Genomic DNA, 10,072 nt, shown 5'->3' on the forward strand with positions numbered 1-10,072 from the left:
GGAAAACACATGTAAGGGAAAAATGTTACAATAGGATGCAAGGTTGGAAGAGTACAATAATCTCTTTCTCTTTCTATCATTCTCATTCATCCTCTCAGAAGAATTCTCATCATTATCCTGGTGTCTAAAAATATCACTCTGTCTTTCTACCTCTTTTTTCTACTTTCTGGGTCACCATCTTCTTGCCTGCGCTGCTCCTGTCAGCATCTCACCAGCTGAGCCTCATACACGCAGCCTTCAGCAACACACACACACACACACACACATTAATGCTTCCACGCCTCATCGTCTTCATGAGTCGAATCCTCACACCTAAGCACTCAGAAATGTGTATGTGTGTGTGTGTGTGTGTGTGTGTGTGTGTGAGAGAGAGAGAGAGAGATAGCATTATAGAGAGACTGCTGTCATTTTATCAGCAGGATATTCTCAAAGGAAGGAGCGTGAACTTTATTTGTAGTAGACAAAGTATTACGTTCATCCATCCTCAAATATCAGATTAGGATATCAGAAAAGGTTACCTATCTCCTCTCTCGAAGCGAACAACAGCAGGCTGCTTTACTTAAAGGTTACTCGCATTGGAAAAAATTACACGTGATCTGTTCTTCTGCAGAAATATACCTTTTTTAATTGGTGCCATTGTGGTTTTATTGCAGTCAGTGCTCTTTACAGGTGAAGTGTGTGATATAATTTTTTTTTGGATGTTAAAATTATTTATTTTGTCTCAGCCTAGTATGCATATCATAAGGAAACCAATTGTAAGTTGATTACCCCTAAAACTGTGGCTAAGTGGGACTATCAAAGCTCTTTTTGATGCTTGTTTTTCACATTCTGACCTGCCTGACACACAAACAATGACTCAGCCAATGGTGTGAGTTTGGAGGTGGGGCTATGAGTTTGTCCGACCAATGGCAGAGAGAGGTTGTGCTCACGAAACTAATTGTTATTATTATTTTTTTTTCCCCCAAATCTTTTTGATCTCGATATACACTTCAGCTTTAAGTACTGATGAAAAATGGTTTTTGCCTCTGGCAGCTAGGGGGCATTATGCATGGTTTAATGTTTTTACAGCATTTATCCTGATAATATTGAAGCACACAGTTGTGAGAACGAGATGTGAAAATAAACTTCCAGTAATATACATGTTAAAAAATGCCAATAAAAAAAAGACCACATTAAAATGACAGACAGTGAAAATGAAACGAACTGTTAAACTGCCCTAGAAATTAGTGGGTTTTATTGACTGGAACATTTAACAGTAGAAATGTGGTAAAAGCTGTAACATTTTGAAATTAAATGGGCACACTATTTTGGTTGAGTGTAATAAAAGATAAAATAAAAAAACACTGAAAAAAAAATTGGGCTGCATCTTGGAAAATATGTTGAAAATTTATAAGAATTTTTTCCAACTAAATATTGGGGGGAGGGGGTAGAGATTCACCTGGTTGAAGCATTTTGTAATCTTACACAATATTTATAACAAATGGCTTAGTCATCTGTGCAAATTAATATAATAGAAAGAAGTATTTTAAACTGAATACTTACACATGTCAGCTTTAACAACACCACATTTATAAGTACAGAGTTTTGAGGCTGAAATGGTGAGGTGAGACAGACTGAAAAAAATAATAAAAGTAAGAGAGACAGTAAGAGCAGTTATATGGTAGTTCTTTGTAAGAGGTGAAATACAGTGTGTATGCCTGTGTGTGTTAACAAGCTGAAAGTGTGTGTGACTCACAGCCCTCACTTTGTTCATCAGTGTAAAGCACGTCTGAAGAGCTGTGTGCAGAAGTGTGCTCACCTGGCCAACAGCACACTCTAACCAATGAGAGACAGAGAGAGAGAGGTTAGTTGGAAAATCAGAGCTTTTATAAAGTCCATTAGCCGAGGAAAGAATCTGAAGCTGATTTCCACATGTGGGCCGCCAGTACCAGACCCCTGTCTTTTATCTGAGCCTCCCTAAAATCGGCAATTAAGCTGTCAGCACCCTTAAAAATCTGTGATGATGGGACATCTTCATGTTTTCTGAAAACACTGGATGCATTAAGATACCTGAAGGGATTTCATTGTTCGTTACTCCCAATTCAGGGTTAATCGTTGTTCCTACAGAAGAGACACCTATATATTGCCTTCTGTACTGCCTTAAAGGGACAGTTCACCCAAAAATTATAATTCTGTCCTTAATTGCTCACCCTCATGTTGTTCCAAACTCATAAGACCTTTGTTCATCTTCGGAACGCAAAGTAAGATATTTTTGATGAAATTCAAGAGCTTTCTGACCCTGCATAGACAGCAATGCAACTCACACTTTCAAGACCCCGAAAGATAGTAAGGACATCATTCAAATAGTCTATGTGACATGAGTGGTTAAAACTGTAATTTTATTAAACTTCGAGAATACTTTTTGTAAACAAAGAAAACAAAAATAACATCGCTATTCAACAATTTCCTCTCTTCCCTGTTAATTTTTGACGTGCATTCATGAGATTACCATGACGCGTAGAACCCTGATGCGCTGCAGCTTGTTTGCAAAGAGAGGAATGCACAAGCATGCATCGTAGTAATGTTGTGAATGCATGGCGAAGACTGATGCGGAAGAGAAGAAATTGTTGAATAAAGTCATTGTTTTCTTTGTACACAAAAAGTATTCTCATAGCTTCATAAAATTAAGGTTGAACCACTGATGTCACATGGACTATTTTATCGATGTCCTTGGTACCTTTCTGGGCCTTGAACGTGGTAGTTGTGTTGCAGTCTATGCAGGGTCAGAAAGCTCTTGGATTTCATCAAAAATATCTTAATTTGTGTTCTGAAGATGAACGAAGGTCTTATGGGTTTGGAACGACATGAGGGTGAGTAATAAAGGACAGAATTTACATTTTTGAGTGAACTATCCCTTTAAGTTTTGCAACTAAAGCACCCAAATACAGGCACTGATGTGCAAATGTGGATATTTTACATGTCTTAAAGATATAAGACATGTAAAGGATATTAACTTTTTACCGAAACCAAGATCCACATGACTGGATCTGTTTCTCTGACAGTGAAACGCAAGTTTGTTTACTGCATAACTACTAAGGTTTTTTCAAAAATTTCAACTTTTTTTTTTTCACACAAGTTATTAAAAATGGAAAATAGATGTTTCAAATGTGAAGCTTTCCATATTATGCATCCGTTTTGACTACATCCATCTACTATCTAGAAAGCTAACACATAGCTAGCATCACAGTGTTACATCTTTGAATGTTTGGTAGCAAACGCCTTCACTCCAGATGCTGATGTGCCGATTTGGCCCTGTACAATTTTGCCAAGATTGATTTGGGGTTTGCCTTGTGTTCTTTCTTTCTGTCGTGATGTTTTGTGCTTTGTTTTGGTTAGCAGGATATTTCTCCAGAGAGCTGGCGTGAGGTTTCCTCCAGCTAAGTTTTAGATCAAAGTTTTATGAGGGGGGGGAGTGACTGGTCAACTGTGTGTGAATGTGTGTGTGTGTGTGTGTGAGTATGTGTGTACCTGTTTTTCTATTCAGGTGGGGACTTAAACCTGAATACACACAGACTCTCATGGGGACTTGTGTCACGGTGGGGACCTAAATTGAGGTCCCCACGGGTAAACAAGCTAATAAATCACACAGAATTAAGTTTTTTGAAAATCTAAAAATGCAGAAAGTTTCCTGTAAGCGGTAGGTTTAGGTGTAGGGTTGGTGTAGGGTGATAGAATATACGGTCTATACAGTAGAAAAAGCATTACGCCTATGGCGAGTCCCCACAAGGATAGCAAACCAGACGTGTGTGTGTGTGTGTGCTGGATCCGATCACTTGTTATTGGAGTCTGTCATTAGAATGTGAAGATATGTATCACAGCACCTTCCACTAACACCAGCTCCACAGGTAAACATATCCTTAATAGGATTCCTGTGAGACAGCCATGTGTGTGTGTGAGGAAAGAATGAGGGAGATGGGGTTAGGGTGAAGTTTACCGTAACCTCAATCTCACTCCTAATCCTTCCTAAAGGGAACATGACGGAACATGATTCCAATTCCAAAACCCAACTCTAAACAAAACCTCACAGATCACTGACCTCTCTCTCTCTCTCTTGGTCTTTCTCTTCCTCTTATCTCCTGAAATAGGGCGCCACGTTAAGTTGTTATAATAGCCGAACTGACAGCTCAGTGGAGTCTGAGTCCCATTTATAGAATATAAACTTGTTTTATCCTTCTTGAATGGAGACATGTTAGGTTAATGACATGTCATATGTATATGAACTAAAGTAACTCTGACCTAAATAGGCGAGATGCAGTAAAAATGATAAAAGCTATTTTTTCCATGTTGATTTAAGCAATAAATCACTTGAAAAGTGCATTACATAGATTTGAACAGGTAAAAATTGTTGTTAAAAGGTATGATGCAAAGTGTTTAAAAGATCCTTGGAATTGCTCATTAAGTTACAGGCGCACAAATATGAAACAATACACTGTAAAAAATTGCTGTAGTTTCTACAGCAAAATTTTACAGAATTTTACCGTTTAAACATTTTACAAGATGTAGCTGTAATTCGCAATGCATTATGGGTCAAATAAGGTTTTACAGTTGTTAACTGTATATTTCCATGTCAACTGTAATTCATTTACAAGAAGCAGGTGTTATCACTGTAGCTCCTGCTTTTACACTACTTTACTGTAGTGTGGCATTATGGGATTGCGCGTGCATCATTCAAATCTGAAATCCAGCGACTGGAGCAGTACCAGAACGATTGAAGATTAGAGGCTTTATTCATAATTCCTGGTAAATTCACTTAATTTTACTTAAGAAATATATCCTTTTATATTTATTTAAGTTAATGTATAAGTGATATCATGTCACAATAGCCTGCTATCACACATTTAGACAAGCGGCCTTGGTATGTGCAGTAAGCTGGAAAGTGCTATTATAGCATAGTTAGGCTGAATGCTGCATTTTTCTAATTTTGGCAGTTTACTTTTCTTATTGAAAGCATTTAAAGTAGTGTTTACCCAACTTTTAACGTAATGCCCAGTGCTAACGATTGTCATGGTAACGTTAACTTCTATCTGTCGAAATAACTGACGAACAGCAAAATATGTGAAATTTCATTTGTTTAAGTTATATGTTTTCAACTGTCCCATATTGACGTGACATCTTACTTAATTAGAAACAACATGTAAATAAGAAATTGTGTCTATTGCCACTGTAGTTGTACTCGACATTAAAGCTTGTCCGGGGCAATTTTTACAATCTTTGCATGCCCGATTGGACAAGTTAGCATGATTAAAACTTGAGTGAAAAAAAAATAACTAGGGAAGCATCGAAACGCAAGACTGATTCTGATTTTGCTAATGTTACATTCAACATCAAAACAAATAACCTTTCACGTTTAAAAAGCATCATTGCATTTTTACAACGTTTCTTATTTGTAATTTCAAAAATTAATGTAAAACATTAATGTCATAACACAGTTGTAATTTTGCATTATAAATGATTTAATTTGATTGGTGGTACAGTTCTACAATGTATTGGTATAATTGAATTTATTAATCAAATGTAAAAGTTTATTTTAAAATATATGCCTTTTGGGTGTTCATTTTGGTCTCATTTATGTAAATGCATTTTTTTTTAAATCACAAGATAATTTTCATTATTTCTTGTAGGTGCAAAGAATAGAAGCTGATGTGGAGAAATGTTTGATGCTTCAAGACTCTCTGAAGCTGATTATATTAGGTAATGTATTAATTCTTATTAATTCTGTTGTAAATCATTTGATAAACTTGTATTTTAGATTACATTTTATATTGAAATACTGTATTGTAAGTTACATTATTGCTTCTATTTATTCATTTCAGGTGCACCCAGTGGCTTTTGACTAGGCCTATTCGAGGGTCACATGGTTGTGAATTCATACCTCAACTTTGCGGCTGGATTTTCAGTCTTATTACAACTTCAGTCTGGCGTCCCTGGAGCAGGCATCTTTTGCACACTTGAATTAATTTCAAAGGTAACGTGTTTTACTTGAGTAATTTCATTTGTGAAAAAGGCTACTTATTTAGTTTAAGTAGTGGTAAATGCTGATTGTATTGTATAAGTGGCATTTTTACATTTATTTTATTGAGCTAGTTTCATTCAATACTGAACTTTATTCTAAAGCTTCTGCTTGTTTTTATGTGCAGATGTTTTGTTGGAATCACAACACTCACTGGATACAAGACGGATATACAGAGGCAAAACAAGTGGAAAGGTCTCAGAGAAGAGGGACAACCCTCATGTGTGTGCTCATCTCAGAAAGTTGATGGACTTTCAGTATGTATTTATTGAATTGTCTTTTGCAGGAATATTCTAAATTTAATATAACATAAGCTCAAATTACAGAATTTGTGTTATAATGTTGATTCCAGCATTTTATTTTAATCCTTTAACCAAAATTATACAAATTCTGTTGATTGACCTTAATTTTTTTTATAGAAAGTAAATGTTCTACTCAGAATATGGCTTACTTTTTGTGATATAACAGTTATTTGTAGTTATTTTGTGATGCTATGTTATTTTTATGATTTTAACTGTTGAAAGACTGACATTTTTTATTTTTACCAGTAAAAGCCTTGCAATGTCTTTCTGCCAGTTTTAATAAATGTTTATTTGCAACATCTTTGACTTGGTTTTTATTCATTTGTAAATGTATTAAAATAGTTCTCATGATAATTCATTTAAATCAGTATTTTACAGTTTACTGTTAAAATTATTCTTTGCAGCATTTTCATTGTTAAATTATTACATCATCTTGGATTTAGGGGTATTTACAGGATTTTATTGGCAACCTTTGTTGCCAGGTAAATACTGTACTTTAGTGAGATTACAAAATATTACTGTAAAATATATTTACAGGATTTTATTGGCAACTTTTGTTGCCAGGTAAATACTGTACTTTCGTGAGATTACAAAATATTGCTGTAATATAAACTACAAGTTTAATTCAATGTTACTGTAAAAAATACTACATATTACTGTATTTCACATACAGCAATTAACTGTGATTTGCTTTGCAGTATTATACTGTAATCCATTTTACAGCAAATAACATCATTTTTACAAGTTTTTATTGGCAACTTTTTTGCTAGTAACATCCTGTAAATTCTACGGTACATTTTTTACGGTGTACCCTTTAACTATGTTTTAACAATGTGACTATGCTTTTTAATTTTAATTAAAGACACATGTGCCTAATAAACTGTTAATTATATTTAATAGTTATTATAGTTTTATTTACATATGACCACTACAAGCAATGCGCAATTGCTTAGTTCTTATTTTTGCCAGGTTACGATGGACAGCCCCCAATGATTTTTCATAATATATTAAGTAATAAATATGTTCTGGTTTATTTCTGTCACGGACACGCCAGGCTCTGTCACCTATCAACGTTCACAATCACTGGAATACTAATCACACCTACCTGACTGTCATTCATCAATCACCCACACAGCACTATAAGAACACACAGTTCACACAGCCACATCGTCTGGTCTCCCAAGTGGAAAAGGACTCAAACCTATGCGGTATTACTTACCTGTTGATCCACGACTCCTTGATCGCCTATGTTTCGCTTGTGTGTTCCTGTGTGTGTGTGTGTGTGTGTGTGCTCCGTCTACTTACCTGTATCCAGCTCCATTACACCAGCTCCTATAAACACCACAATCCTCACCGTCTCCATCCGACCTGGTAATCAAGAATATAACTGTCAGTATCCTCCTCAATTCTGGTAAAGACTCTAAGTCTGCAATACTCACCAGTTCTTTGGTCATCTCCATCCTGAATAATAAACCTGTCTGTTTGATTCTAACTCGCCTGTGTATCGAATCTGACTTCCAGTGCACAACATTTTTGCTTTCAGTATGAAGAGACAAAGTAATTGCATCCTACCTGATTACAACATGATGTGAAGTGTGTGTTTTTGTGACATATGAAGAGACAAATTTGTATAATGACATGGGTATGACATTTGTATTACAAGGAGAAGGTGATTTATGAGGACATTTCCCCATGTCCCCATATTTCAAAAGGCTTATAAATCATACAGAATTAGTTTTTTTGAGAAAGTAAAAATGCACAAAGTTTCTTGTAAGGAGTAGGGTTGGTGTAGGGCAATAGAAAATACGATTTGTACAGTATAAAAACCATTACGCCAATGGAATGTCCCCACAATTCACAAAAACAAATGTGTGTTTGTTTGTGTATTTAGGGGTATACTGTTAGGTTTGGAATTTAATAGGATTAGGATTTGAGTAATTAGAATTAGCTAAGAAGTAAAAACAATACAAGTCCATGGTAAGCCATGATTTAGATTGCAAGGTAAATGGGTGGGTGGATGGATAGGAGTGTGTGGGAGTGAGTCAACCTAGCTTACATGCCAAGGGCTGTTAAAACTAGTATGTTTGCATTTGAACCTTGAACTCTTGCTGTCCTAGCTCTGCTATGCACCGAACACCGCTCTATCTCTGCTGTCGTTCTGCTCCTATACAGTGTTAAAAATAAGAGAGCCAGACTGAGAGAGAGTAATGCATAGAGAATGGAAGACGGCTGACACAGTTTGAACAAAACACTCTCACAGCAAAACTCTACGCTTAAATCAAGTCATGGTGACCTAAAACACAAAGCCAAATACTGCAAAACATGCTCTTTGTGTGAGTGTGTGTGCTTGAGTGTCAAACACAGGAACTGTTCCAAATGCTCACAAGCTCAGAAAAGATGATGGGAAGGATTCCACGCTGTAATGAGAAACAGATGACCACTTACATCAGTGTGTGTGTGTGTGTGTGTTTTGGCTTAGTTCTCACACATCATTATTATGGCCACTTTACTGAACTGAAAAATGTGTAACTGAATGTACTCACGGTTATTTTATCCTTCTCGGTCCCCTCAAATTTTTTCTTTTCTCTTTTTCCCCTGCAGCTCCCCCCTCCTCCTGGCTTCTGTCTCTCGTCTGGCCTCTGATTGAACTTACATAAGCTTAAAGAGTGTTTTGTGTCTTTGTCACTCTCCCCAATCGGTTTAGTCTTCCTTAGGCCTGAAGCATATGCAAACACAAATGTTTCTAGATACACAAACACAATTGGTGACATTTTCTTAAATGTTTGAAGATAGCATGTTACCATATACAATGTTTAACAGCTTCAATTGTTTTCAACTTCGTTATTGCATGTATTTAATTTAACTTAATAGTTTAATTTGGAACATTCGGAGGGGATTGGAACAGATTGTGAATAAAATCTACAAAATTAGTATCTTCCATGTTGATTAAAAGCAATAAGTGAATCAAATCTCTTTGTTACAAAGATTTTACCACAAGCAATGAATATTCTTATAACGTGAATGACGACAAACCTCATCTGCCATTGGTTGCGTGAAAAGATAATCCTGCCCCAAACTAAAACCATTGGTCGAGCCAATGCTGCTGCATTGGTCCAGTCAGAAAGCTACAATTTTTGTACAAATTCCTTAAAAAATTTAGTTTATAACTATGGACATCTGAAGGTAACGCTATTTCCTCCTAGAGTTTAGGAGGCTTTCTGTGTTCACCTTAGTAATACAAGAATGCATGTACAAAGGTATGAAGCAGAATGTCTGAAACTCTCTTGAAAAAAAAAAAAAACACTCCACTAACTGCCATTGGTCAAGCAAAAAAAGGTCATTCTGACCCAAACAGAAACCATTGGTTAAGCCAAAGTTGCCATATTGAACTGGACAGAAAGCAAATAGAGCTCTTTTGATAGCGCAACAGGCATGTTTCGTACAAATAATCATGCAATTGGCTTAACAGTTGCCTACACATATTAAACTGAAATTATTAAAACATTTAAAAAAAATTGCATCAGCTTTAAAATTCAGTTTATATCTAATGCCATTGACATCTGAGAGGAACTTTATCGCCACCTTAAGTCTTGGAGGTTTACTGTGTTCACCTCGTTAATGCAAGATAGCACGTACAAACGTTTAAGGCAAGTGTCTGAATCCCTGTAAAAATAACAACCCAGGCTCATTCAAAATACATGCCTCTAAATATATTTCTGCA

General features: G+C 36.0%; 1 long non-coding RNA gene across 1 annotated transcript; it reads left to right on the forward strand.

Moving 5' to 3' along the window:
- The first annotated feature begins 5,664 nt into the window (after positions 1 to 5,664).
- Positions 5,665 to 6,229, forward strand: LOC131538633 (uncharacterized). Its single transcript, XR_009270622.1, has 3 exons — positions 5,665 to 5,730; positions 5,853 to 6,004; positions 6,177 to 6,229. It is a non-coding gene; the product is annotated as an uncharacterized LOC131538633 (long non-coding RNA).
- Positions 6,230 to 10,072: the final 3,843 nt, after the last annotated feature.

The sequence above is a fragment of the Onychostoma macrolepis genome, chromosome 04 (genome assembly GCF_012432095.1).
Source record: "Onychostoma macrolepis isolate SWU-2019 chromosome 04, ASM1243209v1, whole genome shotgun sequence".
In the NCBI taxonomy this organism is placed as follows: Eukaryota; Metazoa; Chordata; class Actinopteri; order Cypriniformes; family Cyprinidae; genus Onychostoma; species Onychostoma macrolepis.